This window comes from Pinus tabuliformis, chromosome 6 (genome assembly GCF_031772625.1).
Source record: "Pinus tabuliformis cultivar Carrire ecotype Pingquan chromosome 6, CPIR1, whole genome shotgun sequence".
Lineage (NCBI taxonomy): Eukaryota > Viridiplantae > Streptophyta > Pinopsida > Pinales > Pinaceae > Pinus > Pinus tabuliformis.
Genome location: NC_142292.1, coordinates 300885982 through 300906923, shown reverse-complemented (window position 1 = coordinate 300906923; position 20942 = coordinate 300885982). Strand labels below are relative to the sequence as shown.

At 40.4% G+C, this 20942-nt stretch overlaps 1 protein-coding gene across 3 annotated transcripts in view; it reads left to right on the top strand.

The window, feature by feature from the left end:
* Positions 1–20942, top strand: part of LOC149258518 (uncharacterized) — a 320770-nt gene that overhangs the window by 97118 nt on the left and 202710 nt on the right. The window lies entirely within an intron of this gene.

Below are 20942 nucleotides of genomic sequence, written 5' to 3'. Positions count from 1 at the left end.
AAACAGAAATCCATGACCCTGAGCTCAGCTGACGTTGAATATATGGCAGCTAGCACAGCTTCGTGCGAAGCCATATGGCTTAGGAAATTGCTTATGAATCTATTAAGGAGAAAGATGGAAGCGACCAATATTTTGTGTGATAATCAGAGTTGCATAAAGCTCTCTGAGAATCCAGTCTTTCATGATTGCTCGAAGCACATTGATATCAGGTGTCACTTTATCATAGACTGTGTCCAACGAGGGGCAGTACAGTTGAGGTACACCCCAATAGGAGAACAGGTGGCAGACATTCTCACCAAGGCTCTAGGAAGAACAAAGTTTGTTTATTTCAGGGAGAAGATGGGGATGGTGAAGAATCCATTTCAATAGTTGAAGTGGATAGTATAGGGAGTTGCAATGCAACAGTTAGCAATGGCAGTGCTAGGGGCAGCATGATGCATCATATTCAGAGGGAGCTGGAATATAGATGTAGCAGTGACAGTTGCAGTGTCATGGGCAATAGTATAGGTTGCAGCAAAGCAGTAGATGAGGGGCAGCAAGCCGAGCATCAACAACACAGAGGACCGATGTCATGGATCAGTTTGATGCTTCTATTGGGAAGTATTGCTAGAGCACATTGCTCGCTAAGAGGGAGTGTTGATTTTGGGTAGCATCGGATGTGCTCTAGCTCCGAAATATTGTGGAGGGGCTAGAACACATGAGATATCCAAGACTTAGAAATCGTTTGGAGAAATTCCACCCGTATGAGGAGTTATTAAAATAATTAATATTTTTAATGGGTTCCTAAGTCTAAACTTAGGAAAATAAAAATATTAATGGGTATTAATAAAGATATGGGTGAGAAGCTTCTAAGAGACGGGGATCAAGTCTGTTTTAATCTTAGCCGTTGATTAGAGACTTAATTTCGGCCGTTGATTCATCAACATGAAAAGTATAAGAGAAGACTTGAGAGTCATTTGGAGACACACCAGGCAAATACTTAATAACCCGAGGGAAATCGATTCTCAAGGAGGAGTTCGATTTTAGAGGGAGAGTTGCGGGGTGAAGGAAGAGGAGGGTATCAACATCAGTCAGGGACTGAGGAAGAGGTGACGCAAAGCATCTGAGAGACAATGCAGAGGGAAGGTCAGTGAGACAACGTAGCTGGAGACACCGTCCTCACGCAGGCTGACGCAGGAGTGACGCAAAAGTGATGCAGAGGAGGATAGAGGGTCTCCAGGGTGTCAGAACTTCTCTGGGAGAGAAGGAAAATTGTCTCAGGTGTTTTCTCTCAGAAGTATCTCAATATTTTGTAGAATCGTTCCTTGTAAAGATATTGTTGCTGAAGATTAATATATAAACCCTCTTTCGCTGCACCGGTTTTTCCGCATTGGGTTTTTTTGGGGACAATTGTCCAAAAATAACTGTGTTAATGTGATTGATTCTTGTGTTTGTATATCACTGATATTTTCTCTATGCTATTATGTGATAACTGCAACAAAATTTATTTTAATGTTTACTGAAGGGTTTTGTAAATAACTTATTATGGAAAATAATTAGGAGAAATAAATCAGTTACTGTAGTAAAATTTCGTGTTAGAAATTTTCACAAATGAAACCTCCCTCTTAACTGGTTTGAGCTCAGTCTTTAGAGTTGGTTGTGGGATGGAAGCCAACGGGAAGCAAGCAGAGGCTTTGATTAACGACACCTGCCCCTGTGTTCCAACCACCCAGTGCCTCCAGCGCTGCAGAGACTGTGGCTTTGACGACTGCAAGGTCACTGTGTTAACCACAAGAAAGGTGCTGGATCCATCAAGCTAGGCGACAAAGGGTTGTTCTAAGAGTCTATGAACCAAGCTTATGCTTGGAGGTAAATTATTAATGCAAATTAAGCCTAGAATGCTTTATGCAGAGATTGCGAGTGAAATTCTTAGTTAAGATTGCTTAAGGTTTAAGTACTTAAGTTGTGATATTTCCTTATGACAAGAGTACTTGTAAATCAAATGCAATCTTACAGCCGAGAAAGTGCCAATTAACTTAGTGCCAGTTTCAAATCCACAAGATACTAATTACTCAAGATATTCAATCAACAATCTTATGCCATGATTAAGCTCTTAGACAATGCCAATAATGAAAAGATGCTCAATTAAAATAAAACTTAAGATGCTTATTTCTCGAGATAGACAATAAGATTACCAAAGCTTCTTAAGATTACAAACTTAGATCACTTATTCATAATGTCAATTAGATCTTAATGCCAAAGTGACTTAGCTTATAAAAAAGATTAGAAGATATTTTTTTAGTGATTTTAATGATTTTAGTGGCAAGTTAACAAATTCTCAAATCTAACACAAAACAGGTAATTGTTAGAACTTAACAACATAAACCACCATAAACCAAATAAATCATGAAAAAACTACTTATGATGAAGTTAGGACAGAAGTGATAAAATCACTTCAAATCTAGGGAACAATAAGCATATATGAACCACAAATGAGCAATGAGATGCCCAATCGTTTGCCAAGTGAAAACACAAGTTGATTATGCTTCTTATGATGAGTCACTCACTGTTATATCAGATCTGAAATGTTTATTACAACAGAAAAGAGGACAAACAGTGATATATTAGTGCAATTACTTATGCCAAAATGTGCCCAAAAATTATCACATGCTAGAACAAGATTTCCAAACTAAAAAAATTAGATTCTTAACCCTTTTAAATGCAATATTCAGAAAATATCAGATCTGATTACTCAGTTATGCAGAGATATTCCAGGAAGCTAAAAAATAGATCTAGGCTAGATATGCAATACCCAAGTAGCCAAACAATTAGGAAAATTTTACTATGAAATTGTTAATGTGTTTAGACCACTTAGATGTGTTTTTAGAGCTTTTAATTCACTCTTACAAAATAAATACTACAACTATAGCAAAACAGTGAGAAAGTGAGGGTTTAGAGAGCAAACTCTAGGCCCAAGGCCTTGTAGATCACTTGCCCAAATTGCCTGAAATCTTCCAATGAAGTTGTCACCTGAAAATACAAACTTTCGAGCCAAATTTTTTGTAAAACACACCAAGTATCCAGTCCAAAAAAATTAGAAATGGAAAGAGGTCAAACTAGGGCTAGGAAGAGGGCTAAAGACAAGGAAAAAGGCTCAAGAAAGTCAACGACTAAGGAAAAGAGGCCAAAGGGGGCAATGCAGAGGTTGAAAAGAGGAGAAGAGGGTTCAAAAGGGAGGCCAAGGCAAGAGCGAAGGAGGCTGAGGCAAAGATAGGGGTAGAAAATCCCACGACAAGCCTAAAAAGCTGCTGTCGAGGGTAAAGGAGGTAGGTCGAGGCCTCCTAGGCCCATGGCCAAGCTTAAAACTCTTGACTCAGGTCCAGAAAGGGGAGGCCGAGGCCCCTAGAGGCTACGACCAGCCTTAAAAGGGCTAAAATTGATGATTCAGGGGGCCTAGACACTGACGCAAGGCCTAGGAGGGAGATGTTGGCCTTGGAGAGGCTAGATTTGGTCTCAGGGAGGCTGAAACTGAAAACCCCAGCTTTGAAAAAATTTAATTTGCTTCAGATCTGAATTTTACCGTAAATTCTTCATTGGCTGGCTCTACAAAAATTTTAGATGCTAGATCTTACCCTCAAGGGCCTAGATCTAGGTCTATTCCAACTCTTCTTGCTTGATCACACCTGGCAAAATAAATTCACAAATGCCCAAAAGCCCAATACATACAAAAAATCTTAAAACCCCCAAAACCCTAATTAGAAAAATTAATTTACAAAATTATTATACAAATTTGTTTACAAATGTACAAATATACAAGGTTTTTTTTAAAGAAATTTTGAGGATTTTTTTTGATAAATGGCTAAGTGTATTTCTAAGAATAAATGCAAGCTGCAGCCTTAGCGAAATTAAATAAACCATATAAGTAATTAGAGTCCAAACAAGGTCAGCCTATGTTCATAGTTTGTGAACTTGAAGCCCAAGCACTAGGCAACCTGCAAACACTATATATTTTCTTCAAGAAAACTTGTTAGACATATAGCGAATCAGATCACCTAAGAGAAACCCAAAATCTACAAATAGAATGATCTTATCTCCATCTAATGAAAAACAAACTTTAAAAACTGTTTAAGCACAATATATGAATGCCCGTACCAAACACGCTCCATAAATCAGTAGACAATAAACACCATGAATTGCACCCTAAAGTATTTGTTATGATTCAAATAATGTTCCCAACGACACAATAACGCTACATTAGTTTTTCTGCAGAATTTCCTTAGCCATATATTTGATGGCTCGAGACTCAAATGACTCTCTAATTTATAGATAAAACCTCCAAGTGGAAAAATAATGGCTAGTTGGCTTGATCCTTGTCAAATTAATCTTGACCATTGATAAATCCTTGATGATCTTTTAATCTTTGCCGTTGAAATAATTGTTTTTGAGGAATTTTCGAATTTCTCATTAAATCCATTTTTTATTAGCTCAAAATTAATTATTTTGTGCTAATTTCTTCGAAAAATAGACTTTGACTTAACCACCAATGTTTAAGGGTCCAATTTTTCTTGAAATTTTCAATATTCTTTTGGTGGGAGACCTCCAAAAATTAATTCCTTTGAGACCCACGAATTTTTCCTAACGGTTAGTTGGCTTGATTGTCATCAAATTAAACTCAGCTATTGATAAATTTTTGATGATCTTTTAATCTCTTCTATTGAAATAATTATTTTTGAGGAATTTTCGAATTTCTCATTAAACCCATTTTTTATTAGCTCAAAATAAATTATTTTGTGCTAATTTCCTCAAAAAATTGACTTTGAATTAACCACTAAAGTCCAAGAGTTCAATTTTTCTTGAAATTTCCAATATTTCTTTGGTGGGGGACCTCCAAAAATTAATTCTTTTGAGACCTACAAATTTTATTACTTGGAGAATTAATTTATTTTTACTAGAAAATTTAATTAATTGACACCTGAAGGGATTAATAATTTTTTCCACCCTTTAATATTTTAGCCATGGTGTCTAAGTATGAGAGACCATGCACTAAAATATTTTTTATATAAGATTTTTACTATTCAATCCTAATAGGGGGAACACCCGCTCGGTATAGACCTTCAAATTACATACCCAATTTTGCGACACAATATGATCTAGTAGACCAAGTGATTTGTAATAAAATAATTTGGCCAATTAGCTTAAATTATTCTCAAATCACTTTAACATAAGACTCGACTAGAACACTAGGACTCACTTAAGACTTTGATGAAGAATTCCACCCTAGCTTTGCGGTGAAGTTGGAGGGGAAAACTCTGCCAACCATCCGTGTTTAGAATCACAAATGAGTCAGTGAAACGAAAAACCTCCTAAGATGAATTTTTTGCCAAAATAATAGGCTTACCTAGGTTGTTACATACATATAGGTCTTACTAGCATCATTTACATTCAAAATTTGCAGAATGGGTTTACAATGACTCAATAAACTGATGGCTGATGATCCGATCCTTTGATTTTTTTTTTTGCATATCTGCTTCCTTGGAACTCTGACAAAAAGTGTGCAACATGCCCTAGAGTATCCTTCTTCGTGTTGCCTTTCCTTGATGTAATCACCTTAACTCTGATAACATGTTGATAAATCTAGGGGGAAACAAGTGTAGGTGATTTCTCTTACTTTAATAACTGTTTGTGATGCATTTTTACTTTACTTGACTAACTTCTTCTTTCCTTTATTATTATTAGTGTTCTCTATCATCAAACAACTACCAAATAATAAAGAACATTGATACAATAGGACTCAAGATATAAGTGATCAACCAAGGCCAAAACCTCTCCAACTGAGAGGAAAACCCTCCAGAATCCTTCTCTTCTTATAAAAATTCAATTGACAAAATCCAAGACCTATGATCCTTGACCAAGACCCTCCGAGACCATGTCATCCTTCCTTCTTAATTAGCTTTCCTTACACAACTTCTAGTAACAAACTTCGACCTTCCAACAACTTCTCCAACAACTTCGACTCCAACAACAATTTCTGCAACTTCGAACTAGCAGCTTCAACAACTTCGACCAAACAACTTCACAACTTCGAACTAGCAGCTTCAACAACTTCAACCAAACAACTTCACAACTTTGGCCTTGATGCAACTTTAGCAGCTTCGACCTAGCAGCGTCACAACTTAGTGTGAAAATTTCTGAATCTAACACATCAAAAACCCCTACTGCAATATCTGGTTTATTATCTCCTATTTGTTCTTTACAGTAACAAGTTATTTAATGATATAAACATCGAAATAAACACAATTGCAGCCTTCACAAATATACAGATCAACAATTGAAATAAACTGAGACAACGCAAGGGACAACGATATTTTTGGACAAATGTCCCTGGAAAAACCCAATGCAGGAAAGCTAGTGTAGTAGATATGAAGGTTTTATTATTGTGCAGATTTTTGAATACAACTAGGGTGCCAAAAATGGCTCACCCTTCAGAGATTATCCTTGGCAGTAGTACCTTTCTCCAGAGACAGATATTCCGGCTAATTAGCAATCGAATGATTGGCCCCACAGTAACTTCGATTGTTCCTCACTTGGACAACGAAAGCTGCTCCAAGCTATCTTCTGGAACTGCATCACCCTCCTACAGCTTTGCGTCAGCTGATCAACGCTCAATCCGCCCCATAGAATCACCTCAGTGCAGCCTCTTCAGCCCAGTGTCAGCTCTGCAACCCTTTGCATTGCCGGCGTCAGCTTTACGACCTTCTGCGTCCTCTGCGCTGGCCTCCTTAGCCTCTGCGTCAATCCTCCTTGGCTTTGCGCTGTCTCTTCGGCACTTTCACTGCCTCTCTACTATGTATTTTCAGCCTCTTGCCGAAATGCCCCTCGCTGCAACAGATCACTTGCTCATTTCCTCAGCAAACCTCGCCTCAGAAAATCGAATCAATTGATCAACTTGGTGTGTCTCCAACTGACCCTCAAGCTTCCTCTTATACTTTTCCTGTTGACGATTCAATGGCTGAGATTAAGTCCCTAATCAACGACTAAGATTAGATCTGACTTGATCCTCGTCTCTTAGAATTTTCTCATCCATTTTATATTAATACACATTAATATTTTAATTTTCCTATGTTTAGACTTAGGAGCCCCATTAAAAATATTAATTATTTTAATATCTCTTCATCCGGGTGGAATTTCTCCAAACGATTTCTGGGTCTTTGTGATCTCATGTGCCTTAGCCTCTCCACCAATTTTCATGGCTAGAGTACATCTGATGCTGCCAAAAATCAACACTCCCTCTTAGCGAGGAATGTGCTCTAGTAATGCTTCACCATAGAAACATCACACTGATCTTCCACATCGGTACCTGATGCTTGGCCTGCTGCCTCACATCCCTTGCACTGTTGCTTCTTGTACTGCTGCCCATGACACTGCCACTGCCACTGCCACATCTGTACTACAACTCCCTCTCAACATGCTGCCCATAACACTGCCACTGCTAACTGCTGCACTGCAACTCAGTTACCGAGAAGTAAGTAACTGACTTCACCCAAATACTGACATCCTGGTTAGTCTGGAAGCCTTGTGATGCTGAAGCTACCTCTGCTGCTATCCTGTGCTCCCTCTGCTGCCACTGCGCTGCTGCAACCTCCTCTGTGCCTCTCACATTGCTGCAACCTCCACTGCGTTGCTACAGACTTCTGCACTCTAGCACTGCCTTGCCGCTCCATCACACCTTGCTCCACCCGACACCTGTCATCATGCTACTGTCGTTAAGGGCTCCTGTAGCCGGATGTGATCCAAGAGTTTGGGTACCTCAAGGATCCTGCCCCTACATGTAGTCCTCTCGACTACAACTCTATGTCTCCCCACCTCTTCTCTAGAGGTGCATGAGCACTCATGGCACAATCGTCATCAGTCTCGACATCCTTCTCCGCCTTTACTGGAGTTGCCTTTGAGTCAGAAGCTTCTCCCTTGCCTTTCTTCCTGGGGCATTGAGATGCATAATGTCCCAACTCCCCACAGTTGAAGCACTTGACCTTGGAGATGTCCTTCTTCTTCCTCTTCCTTTGCTGTCCCGTAGATGTTAGAGCCGCATCCTCCTCCTCTTTCTTGACTCGAACTCCCTTACCACTACTCCCCGCCTTGGTCAACCTCCTGATCTCTTCCTGTCGAAGAGCTGCCCACATCTCCTCCCAACTAGGGAGAGTTGCTCTGCCCAAAATGCTTTGGACAAATGTCTCCCAGTCCTCGGAGACTGCATTCAGAGCAGTCCTGACCATAAACTCTGGATCCGGTGTAGACCCCACGAAAGTAAGCTAGTCACGAATTCCTTGCAACCTGAGGAGGAAGTGATCTATCTCCTCTCCTTTCTACATCTGATATGACCTCAGCTGATTTTCCAATAACATCTTCCATTGCACAGAAGAGCCCTGGTATAAGGTGGTCAACGCCTCCCACATCTCCCTTGTTGTGTTCTTCTCAACAATATGTGGTATGGCATGATCTTTGACCCTGTCTAGGATCATGCATTTCACCTTCGCCTCAGCCTCCTCATACCTCTCATTAGCATTCGGGTCAACTGAGACAACAACGGTTTTCAAGGCATAGTCCTTGATGCGATGTTTATCTAGGATTGTCAGGATCCTGGCCTTCTAGATGACAAAATTGGAAGCCTCGTCCAATCTGTCTTGATCCCTCAATCCGTTCATTGCCATCTCTGCTCTTTTTCTAGACTCCCTCTGAGTCTAGACTTCCCTCCTAAAAATTGGCCAACTGTCGAATCACTCCTCTCCAATCCTTCTTTGCTGCTGCAATTCGGATTTGAATTTCTTGGCTAGAAATCTGTCGAGGTAGTGCTTCCCTCTACCTTGGTTCCGTCTCCTTAGAAACTGTTATGCACAGACAGGAACAATGTCTTACCAGCTCCTCAAATCACAATCTGCACAACTCCCTTAGCCCCGACAACTGAAGAATCTGAGCCCTTTAGGCTCTGCGCAATCACGTTTGGGCTGAATCTGCTCCCCCTGGCCAACTGCGTCAATCCTACCTGGCTGAGAAGAATGACGTGGCTCTGCGTGAGCCTCTTCCGCCTCTCTCTGCCTCTGCGATGGTCCTTCCCTTGGCTCGAAATGCTAACGCAGGATCTGCGTGAGTCTCTGTGTCACCCTCTAAGCACTGTGTCACTTCTCCTCTCGCCGCTTCAGCTCTAGAACAATGATGTCTCTCGGGACAACTGCTTTTGTTGCAATTTTTTCAGATTTCTTCTGTTGGTGTCTTCAGTCCTCTTGTGATCTGCAATCGCTCTGATAACATGAAAAAATTTCTGAATCTAACACATCAGAAACCCCTACTGCAATATCTGGTTTATTATCTCCTACTTGTTCTTTACATTAACAAGTTATTTAATGATATAAACATCGAAATAAACACAATTGCAACCTTCACAAATATATAGATCAACAACTGAAATAAACTGAGACAACACATGGGACACCGTTATTTTTGGACAATCGTCCCCAGAAAAACCTAATGCAGGGAAATCAGTGCAGTGGATATGAGGGTTTTATTATTATGCAAATTTCTAAATACAACTAAGGTGCCAGTAACGGCTCACCCTTTAGAGATTATCCTTGACAGTAGTACCTTTCTTCGGAGATAGATATTCCAGCTAATCAGCAACTGGATGATTGGCCCCACAGTAACTTCGATTGTTCCTCACTTGGATAGCGAATGCTGCTTCAAGCTATCTTCTAGGACTGCGTTACCCTCCAGGGACGGCGTCTCCCTCCTACGGCTCTGCGTCAGCTGATAAGCTCTTAGTCTGCCCCACAGAATCACCTCAGTGCAACCTCTTCAGCCCAGCGTCAGCTCTGCAACCCTTTGCATTGCCTACGTCAGCCTCTGCGTAAGATTTACAACCTTCTACATCCTCTGCGCTAGCCTCCTCAGCCTCCGTGTCAGTCCTCCTTGGCTCTGCGCTGTATCTCCGACACTTTCACTGCCTCTCTGCTATGTATTCTCAGCCTCTTGCCGAACTGCCCGTCGCTGCAACATATCACTTGCTCGATTTCCTTAGCAAACCTTGCCCTAGAAATCGAACTGACTGATCAACTTGGGGTGTCTCCAACTGACCCTCAAGCCTCCTCTTATACTTTTCCTGTTGACGATTCAATGACCGAGATTAAGTCCCTAATCAACGACTAAGATTAGATCTGACTTGATCCTTGTCTCTTAAAACTTTTTCACCCATTTTATATTAATACACATTAATATTTTAATTTTCTTAAGTTTTGACTTAGGAGCCCCATTAAAAATATTAATTATTTTAATATATCTTCATTCGGGTGGAATTTCTCCAAACGATTTATGGGTCTTGGAGATCTCATGTGCCTTAGCCTTTCTACCAATTTTCATGGCTAGAGCACATCGGATGCTACCAAAAATCAATGCTTTGATCTAGAGGCAACTTCACAGCTTTGATCTTGCAGCTTCACAACTTTGACCTTGCAACTTCACAACTTCGACCTTGCAACTTCAGAATTTCGTCTAGCCCAGAAATTGTAGAAACCCTAACGAAAGAGAGAGAGAGAGAGAGGCCCAAAAATTTTGATCTTGATCTTCTTCTTCTTTTTCGTCCTTTTCCAGCTTCTTTGTTGAGGAGATCGAACTTGCTTGAGTGAGTGTGCAAATGAAGTCGAATTCCTTCTTATTTATAGGCTTGTGAGGGGTACGAATTGCTATCTTGAGGCCGACTTGTCCCTTCATATAGGCCGTGTTAATTTTTGCAATTGCGGTCAAATTCCACCTTGGACAACTTAAGTGACCAAGATGATGATTGCATTGGATTCCTCTCTTCGAGAGGACCAAAATCAACCTAAAGATCACCCAATTTGGTCAATCGAAAGTTGAGTTTTGAATTTTTTAGTCATACATACATTAAGGAATGGGTTGGCCCTAACCACATGTGTAATTGCTTGGGTCAACCTTCACCCCAAGTGGACCCTCATGAAAGCCTATAAATAGAAGAGACCTCAAGCTCATTTGGACACATTCAATCAAGATATCTTCTCTTCTCTAATTGTCTTGGTTCGCTCAGGTTTGATGGAAAGAGTTTGTGCAAGGGTCCGAAATCACAGGTATAAGGTTTGCTCTTAGCGTTTTCTGATCCCTGGACACTGGCACATAACTAGACATTTTAGTCCCTGGACGCTGGCACACAGGCTTATGGGAGCGTCCAGGGAGCCTTGGACGTTGACACAATGAGTTAAGGGAGCGTCTAGGGCTTGAGGGTCAGATCGGGCTGCATTAGTCCTTGGACGCTCGCATAGAGTGGTCCTGAGAGCATCCGGGATGTCATAGATGCTTGCACAACAACCTTATGAGAGCGTCTAGGGCTTGAAGCAAGTCTGGGTATGTTTGACCTCAGACGCCCTCATCCAGTTCACTTAAGAGCGTCCAAATCTGTTCCGGACGCAGTCATCCAGTTATGCAGAGAGCATCTAGATTTGCTATAGACGCTCGCACAACTCCTCCTCCCTGCGTTCGAGACTCCTGGATAAGATTTCTGTAGTCTGATGATTCCACTCAGTGACAACAGTGTTCAACAATGTTCAACTCAGTGATAGCAGTATCCAACAGTGGACTTCAGTCTGTGACAACACATTACAACCATCAGTATGAGGGTTTTGATTTCAAGCATGATTAGACCTGGTTCATGGATATCATAGTTGCTTTGTTGCATAGATAAAGTTATGGATCATTGTACTCTCTTTTGTTGTATCATTTGATGACGATCTAAGAAGAAGAAGATTTGCAAGGGTTTTTGTTAAAATTGGCAACTAGGGCAAAACTTCATGTGGGTCATCTTATTCATGGCGATAATATTTTTATTAGATTCCTCTCGTCGAGAGGTGTAGGATTGATATAAAGATCATCCGATTCCGATAAGTATTTATGGAGATATGAATTTATTTTGATTATGGAATTATTATCAAGTCGACCTACCACTCATGTAGGCTTAGAAGCCCAACAGTCGCATCTATTCAAACACCAACGTTGTGTATAAATACATGAGGACTTTTCCTCATTTGGACTCACTCATCTCATCACATCTCTCTCTCTCTACTGTGCAGAAAAGAGTCTCTTATCTACTGCGCAGAAAAGGGTCTCTCCCTCACACATGTGAAGCCAGAAGCTGCAACTGCAGAAGTAAAGATTGACCTGCGTGGACTAGAAGATCTCCTCATCTGAACTACGCTGTAGGTTCATTTGAACCTCCTCTGAAAGCCGCAATTTTTGGTGGTGGAATCAAGTCAATCCGACAGACGGTTTGCAAGATATCGACTGCTCTAGTTTGAAGCCGGAAGTTGCCGAAACTAAAGCTGCAACTATAGAAGTAAAGATTGACTTGCGTGGACTAGAAAATCTCCTCATCTGAACTGCGTTGTAGGTTCATTTGAATCTCCTCTGAAAGCCGCAACTTTTGGTGGTGGAATCAAGTCAATCCGACGGACGGTTTGCAAGATATCCACTACCCTAGTTTGAAGCCGGAAGCTGCCGAAACTGCAACTGCAACTGCAGAAGTAAAGTTTGACCTGCGTGGACTAGAAGATCTCTTCATCTGAACTGCGCTGTAGGTTCATTTGAACCTCCTCTGGAAGCCACAACTTTTGGTGGTGGAATCAAGCCGATCTGATGGTCGGTTTGTGAGATATCGTCTGCCCTAGTTTGATGATGAAGCCGCTAATGCTGATGCTGCTGATCTAGGGTTTGCTACTGCTGATATGAATCAGATTTATTGTACTATTTCTCTCTGATGAATTATCAAAGGGTTTCCCCACACATTGTGGGGTTTGTCCCTGGCTAGCCGCCACATCTTGTGTCTCTTGTCTTGGCTTGTTTTTTGTCGATCGTTTAATGTTCTATCTGCACTTTACTTTATGTACATGTGATTGCTAATCTGTGGAATATAATAAGAAAAATAAGTAAACTGTTATAAGCATAGAACATACCATAACTTAACAATTTTCCCCATAGTGGGTTTTGCCGTGGTCTCAGACCAATCCTGGTGTCTCTGTGTGTACATACTTTTCTTCCATTGTTCCTTTATGTTCCGCTGCATTGATGATGATGATGTTGTTCTTTCTATATAATTGCATATGCTAATGGATAATGGTGTAGATATGAATAATGTAATAATGATATGGGATGAACTTAATGTATTAATGATGAAATACAATTATCAAAGCAAAGAACAATGTAGCCCCATGAAAAGTTAACATGGTATTAGAGTTGGGCTGAAGAAAAGCCATGGAGATCACCTCAATGTTGACACCTTTGATGGATGCAAGAAGAGGATGGTGGAGGCCTAAAAGAATTCTAGGTTTTGAAGAAAACCCCAGGAAACTTGATTATTACTGTTTGATGGATTCTATGAGGTTAAGGTTGAAGAGAAAACCCTGGTTTATGGAAACTATATGAGATATGGATCCTAGCTGGTTAATGTGAAGATGCTTAAGCACTTGTGGGAGATTTGATGAAGCCTTAGATGGGATAATCCCTAGCAGACTTGGTTGGATAATTGAAGGCAACATTGGTATATGGACCATGGACATTGATGGCTCTTGAAGGTTGGTTCAAGAGGGAAAGGATCACCTCTTTTTGAAGATAAGTACTTCTTGACTTATGATGTTTCTTTGTGTCTTTACTCTTGTTTAACCTTACGGATCTGATTATTATGATTATTGTTTTGATCATGGCTGATACTTCCTGCATGTATGTTTGAGTATATGGACGTATCTAACCTCCTTGATGAGATGTGATGAGTAGATATTTCTTTAGGATCATTTGAAATACAGGAAGGACGGCTAGAACTGGAAAAGGTTAAGAGGTACGAGTTGCCTATGTCTAATGAAGATGTACAAGTATTTGAATACCACAAGGTATGCATGGTATGTTGTATCTCAGCGATTGACCCGGAAGCCCTAAGGTATGATAAGAATGTCTCTTTCTTTGATGGCTCATACATGCATATGAAAGCGACTTGGATCCATGTTTTCTATGATGAAATGAACATTTTGATCTTCTTGAACTATATGAGGCTATCTAAGGTTGATACATTGATGTACTTGATGTTTGGCTAACATCTATCTGTTGGATATTTTGATCCTATAAAAGACTAGCACCTTGACTCTAGTAAATGATACTCTTGATACTTGTCATGATGGGTTTCATAAAGAAGGATACCTCATTGACTCTTTTCTTGATGGTTTTGCTCCCAAAATTTGGCTTCTTGTGAAGGCTTCAATTCGGTCTTTCTTGCAGCAATACGATGCCTTAATTCTCTTCACACGTGTGGGAAAATTCAAAATTTAGCCCAAAACAGTCCTAAAAATTCAGTTTCTTCTTCCTTGGAATGTTCTCCTTCTTCGTTCTTGTTATTAGTCTCTTTCTTGTTTTCCAAGAGTTGATGGATGCCTCCCAAATGAGGTTGAGTACCTCTTATATATATGGTTATCATGGTGGTCGAATGGCCCTTATGAGGCTGACTTGTCATCCTTTGAAGGCTAACTTGTTGCAGCTAGGTTGACTTGATCTTGGAGGGTCTTTTATGACTAAAAATGACTTACATAAATTTTCTTTACATGATACAAAGTTCCCAATGGGGTCTTTCATATATGACAAGGAATCAATTAACTTCTTGACTCTATGACAAACCCTAGAAGCACTCAATGGGTGCTTGACCTATAAATAAAAAGACCTAGAGCATGAAACCCATGCTTCAAAATAATAATAATAAAATTTCTTTTCTCTTTACATCAAATAAAATCATGATTACATTAGACATTATGAAAAACAAACCTAGTTACACATTTCAACATTCCCTCTTAACTAGGGAGGTATTCATAATCTATACACAGTACTTGGACATTCTCATACTGAAGAATTCTCATAAGAAGAGTCAAATTGGTAAGCCATCTCATAAGCTATTTATTCAACTTATATCAGTGCATCTCATCATATCAACCAACATTGTTATATAGCAAGGCCTTGACTAATAGCTCTATTTGTCCACAAGAATAAAGCACAATGCTCGGGAGACAATGCTTCGTGAACATCTTCATCATTATCTCTCAAGGCACATACCCTGTCCATATGTTCCAAAGGTATGCCCTTCTAGGACCATTCCCATCTTGGATTAACACGTCCTCTTGGAATTTCCTCTTCGACTACTCTTACCTCTTGGATGCCGTACCTCATCCTCAAAGAGTATCATAATCAATCTCAGATGCTTACCCAATCTTCCATTCTTTCTTCATAGCATGAAGACAAAAATGCAGTGTTCCACGGGGACGTGTCCCCCAGGGTCGGGCGTGCACACCCCTCGCACCCCACGCACTCGGGACAGGGAGACTCTCGGGGGTGCGTTTCCCCACACACCCCTTTTGGGGAGATTCGGGGAGACGCAAAGGGGTGCGTTTCCCCAGTGTGGGAGACTCGACTCCCCGAAAGGGTTACTTCTGGGCGTCCCCTCGAAAATGGGGTTCTTCTGGGCGTCCCCCTTCAATTTTGTCTAATTGCCCTTTATATAAAAAGAAATTGAAAATTAATTTACTAAAAAATAAATAAAAATAAAACTAAACTAACAAATAAAAAAGAAACATGAAAAGTTAGGTTTACTTTCATTTTTTCATTTACAACCAAATTTCACTGTTTAGGCTCATTCTTTTTGCGGCCATTTCATTCTGCTCCCACTTCGAGCTCTGTTGCCACAGCTGAGCGCATTCTTTCTTCTGCCATTTCACTCTGCTCCCACTGCGCCCATGCTCTCCACAGGTAACTGAGAGCTCACGCCTTATCCTCCCTCTGCTGCTCGACCTGTCCACGCAGCGTTGCTGCTCCACGAGCCGTCCACGCAGCGCTGCTACTCCACGATTACCTGTAGGCTGTAAATGCAACTGCATCACGACCCGTCCACGTAGCGTTGCTGCTCCACAACCCGTCGATGACCTGTCCACGCAGTGTTGTTGCTCCATGAGCTGTCCACGCAGCTGCTCCATGGCCACGCAATTGCTGGTGTCTACGCAGCTGTTCAACCCACTGCAAAGCCGTCGACCTTTGCCACCGCTGCCGCCACTTCTGCTGTCGACCTTGGCCACACAGCCACTGTCGACCTTGCCTTCTACATTGTACAGTAAGTTTCTAACTTGCTGCAATTTTATTTTATTTTTTTCATGTTTCAGTTTTAAAGTTTTATGTGGCATTAAAAAATTGTAAATTGTTTGTCAAATTCACGGTGTAATTTTTTTTGAAGCAATATCAGTAGTAATAAAAATTAAGAATTTTATTTTTTTGTAAACTTAGAACTATAGAATTTGGAAACTAGTTGGCACCGCACAGTAACCACTTAGAGTTAGAATAGTTTCTATTTTATAAATTTAAAATTATAATTTATTAAATTATCAGTTTTATAAATTGATTACTCAGTTTTATAAATTATCAGTTGATTTTATTTTCAGGGTTCATTTTCCATTTTTACTTTTAACATTTGAGTTGTGACACTAGATGTTGATGACTGACTCTTCACTCTTAACTATTTTTGAGTTTGAAACATTGAGTTATAAAAATTTTTAATTTAGTGTTCAAACTTCAGTATCTAGTATATTAATATGGTATATAGTAATATACTAGTATGTTTTGCTTTCAATTTAGATTCTAGAATGATGAATGATGAATTCAGAATTTTCAATTTAATTTTTAAATCAATGATTTGATGTAGATTATAGAATGATGAATGATATGGATCAATGTACATTGTATTTGAATATTTCATTATTGAATTTTATTATTGAATCTTATGGTATTGATGAATTAGAATTTAGAACAATATAATGAGTATGTCATATGAATGATGTGTATATCAAAATGAATGATGAGGACGGATCAAGATTCAATTACAATATATGTCATTATTTGATTCAATTATGAATTTAAATTTTATGTATGGATCAAATTTGAAATTTCAATGTATTGGTATTACTATTACTAATTAGTCTATTTAAAATGCTTTCATTATTGAACAATGAATATGAACATGAAAATTATATATATATATATTTAAAAATTATATACCCCGAAGTCCCCCTGTCCCCCCTGAATTTCCCTAAAATTTGAGGGTACTCCCACACGTCCCCTTTGTGCGTCTCCTCGTCTCGGAGACTTGGTGGAACATTGCAAAAATGATGTGTCTATCTCTCCCTCTCAACTAGGGAGGATCTATTCATTCCTATAAAAGGAATATACCCAAGCTCCTTCTTAACAAGGGACTTGTCACCAACAACAACTCTCTTTGGTGGAGATCTATTAGAATATTTCTATTTAGTATTTAATGCTCATTCTTTTAGTTGTTGCTATTGTCGTTCTTTTAGCAGTTTCTTAGATGAAACTGATTGTTCCCATATTCTACATAGAAACCTGATGTTTCTATTATTGTAAAGATCTCTGTATTATCATTGAGCTATTTGCTCATTCTGAATTAATTCATTCGATATTCTTTTATGGTATTAGAGCACAGGGATTTTTTTTCGAAATAATTTTTCATAAGTTTGAAAAATTCAGTAGTTCATTTCGAAACTACTCTCAGGGTCTGTAGATTTCTTGATCAACTATCCTCTTCGCATCCTAATCTCTTGAGTTCCTTCATTCCTTTCTAAGGTCGAGCCCTCTGTAAGCCAGGTAGCCTTCACTGAGTCTTAGCCTCGGCTTTGCTCACTGTGATAAAAGCTTACAGTCGTCAATCTCGATACAGAAAGGGATTCTTCTCCTGCATTATCATTTTATGAGGAATTAACTTTGTGGCGGTGCTCGGAATCGTGAAATTGCCTTGAAATTAAAACCCGGCATTTCGAATCCGGGGGCAGCAGTCTATTTGTCGGTTGAACAGTTTATTTGTTTGAAGCCTTGTTGTCTCATCGTGGCCCTTGAAGCCTAGCCACTGAGCATATCAGTGTTCGCTGCGAGGCGTGGCCTGACTTGGTCCCTCGTTTTGACGGTGAATCCTCATTTAACGTTTCAGCTGAGGATTTGCTTCGCCACACGGGAACGTGGCAACACAGTCTTCTCTCGTTTGTTTTTCCGGAGATAAAAGACCAGGAGGAAGAATACACGCAGGCCCCGGGAGTAAAGGCTGGGAGGAACGATACTGTGGCTCCGTCACGATACTTGGAATCGCACGCCCGGTATTTTTTTGCTCACGTATTTTGGCTCACGTATTTTGGCAGCGGAAGCGGTGGGACCCGAACCCAGTCCAGTCACGGGGCACTCGCACAGGTCCAAAGACACAAGGTTAAACTGTGACAACGGAACAAGATCCTCCAATACATGTAGTCTATTATTCGACAGATCGAGATCCTCCAGAGATTTAAGTCCCGCTTGCACCACGTGACGGCATTTTCCAGATTATAGTGACGGCATTGAAAATATCAAGCATTTTCCAGTGACAGATTTTCCAGATTATAGTGACGGCATTGAAAATATCAAGCATTTTCACGTGACGGCATTTTCCAGATCATAGCCAAGCATCTGATACATTATGGTCGATACACAGTAAAACTTGTTCAGGCTTCCGCAAGGGTCTTTCTGAGCTCCGTTTGGGTTGTGTTTGCTTAGCGATTTGATTAAAGTTTATTTTCTTTGAAGCGGTGGGACCAGAACAGCAAGTATTTTTTTTTTCTCTTCAAATCAGCTTTAATTTTATGAAGATGCATGCGACCTCTTGTCAGTGTTTTGATCTGGTGCACTGATATAGATCTGAGTTATTTTTTTGTGCAAGCCTATTTCTTTCAAAGCAGAATTTGTTAAGGTTTGGTACAGTCATCTTGAAAGAGGAATTTTAAGCAGGTAGCTACATTTTTTTTTGTGTGTCAGACTTCTGTATTGTCTTTGGGAAAATGGCCACGCTCACCAATCTGATGTTAGAAGGAAATCAACGCTTTAATGGCAGCAACTATAACATTTGGAAACAAAGAATGCTGACCATTTTTGAATACAGGCGTCTTGATCAGCTCATTTTGGGCAAAGAGCCTCGTCCCGGTACACCTGGTACCGATCAAGATAAATTTGATGATCGAAATCGAGAGGCTGTTATGCTTCTCAAGCTCTCTGTCGCTGATGATCAGTTACCACAGATTCCTTCTAGCAAGACAGCTGCCGAAATCTGGCAACAGTTGAAAGAACTGCACGAGACATCTGACAAAAGCAGAGCATTTTTTCTCAAAAATCAGTTGTTCTCCATCATGATGGATGAACATATGTCTTTACAGGAACATCTCAACAAAATTAAAGACATTCGAGATCAGCTCGAAGCCATTGGTCGGACCATGGAGGAAGAAGATATGGTAGTCATTACTCTGAAAAGTCTACCGAAATCTTATGAACACTTCATAGAAACACTCAACATTACGACCACAAATGTTGATCTGAAGTTTCCAGATTTATGTACCAAACTTCTGCAGCAGGATCGGTGGAAACAACAGTTTGGTAGTGGTGCTTCATCAGTGCCCTCGGAAAATGCATTTGCTGCAAAATACCAGTCCTCTCAGTCCTTTCAGCAGAAAGGCTCTTCTCAGCCTTTTGATCCTGCTAGGAAGAAAAGTGTGTAGTGTAATTACTGTCACAGGTTCGGTCACATGAAGAAAGATTGCCGACAGAGGATTGCTTCTGAACAGAAGAAACAGGGAGGGCCACATCAGACAGCAAATGTTGCAGAACATTCCGAGCAGACAGATTCTGCCTTTTACGCCTTTATGGCTAAAAGGTCTTTAGAACATGTTCCTTCCTCTGCATGGTACATTGATTCTGGTGCATCACGCCTCTTCTCTCACAGGCGTGACTGGTTTATTGACTTCTCACCTTTCAGTGATTCCGTGGTATTTGGTGGAGGTGAAAAGTACACTGTAGCTGGCAGGGGTACAGTTCAAATTCAGTCTGGTGGATGCACACTTATATTTCTAAATGTATACTATGTTCCTGGTATGGAAATTAATCTGCTATCTGTCAGCCAGATTATGAGGAATTCTCCTCAGCTTGATGTTGTGTTCAGTGCACACAAATGCTCCATCATTGACAGGGAGACCAGTCTAACAGTTGCTGTTGGCCTAGAGGACCATGGTCTATACAGGCTACTTGACACCGGTGACTCTCCAGAAGTGGCTTTAGCAGCACGTGTCTCTCCCATCAGCACTCTATGGCATCAGCGATATGGACATCTAAATATGCAGTATCTCTCTCAACTCTCTCGGGAGGGACTTGTGTCAGGATTACCTGATATTCAGACTCAGCAGTTGGGGGTATGCAGCGCCTGTCAAGCGGGAAAGCAACATCGGTCTTCATTCAAAGATGGAGAATCTTGGCGCGCATCTAAGGTTCTTCAGTTACTTCATGCTGATGTTTGTGGTCCTATGAATACAGCTTCTATCACTGCTTGCAAATATTTTTTACTTATTGTAGATGACTTCAGTAGAAAGATGTGGGTGAATTTTTTAAAAAATAAATCTGATGCTCTTAGTACCTTTCAGAAGTTTAAAACCTTAGTTGAAAAAGAATCTGGTTGTAATATCATGACCCTTAGGACCGACAATGGGGGGGAATTTTGTTCCTCAGCTTTTGCCAACTTCTGTGATATTCATGGCATCAAACGTCAATTAACCACACCTTACACTCCCCAGCAGAACAGTGTTGTCGAGCGTCGCAACCGCACGGTTGTTGAAATGGCTCGTTCCATGTTACAACACAGGAGTGTTCCAAACAAATTCTGGGCTGAAGCAGTATTTACTGCTGTTTACCTTCTTAACCGATCACCTACTCAGGCTGTTAAAGGGAAGACTCCTGAAGAAGTTTGGTCTGGTCGTAAGCCTAAGATCAGTCACCTCAAAGTATTTGGCTCAGTTGCATATGTTTGGATTCCACCTGCT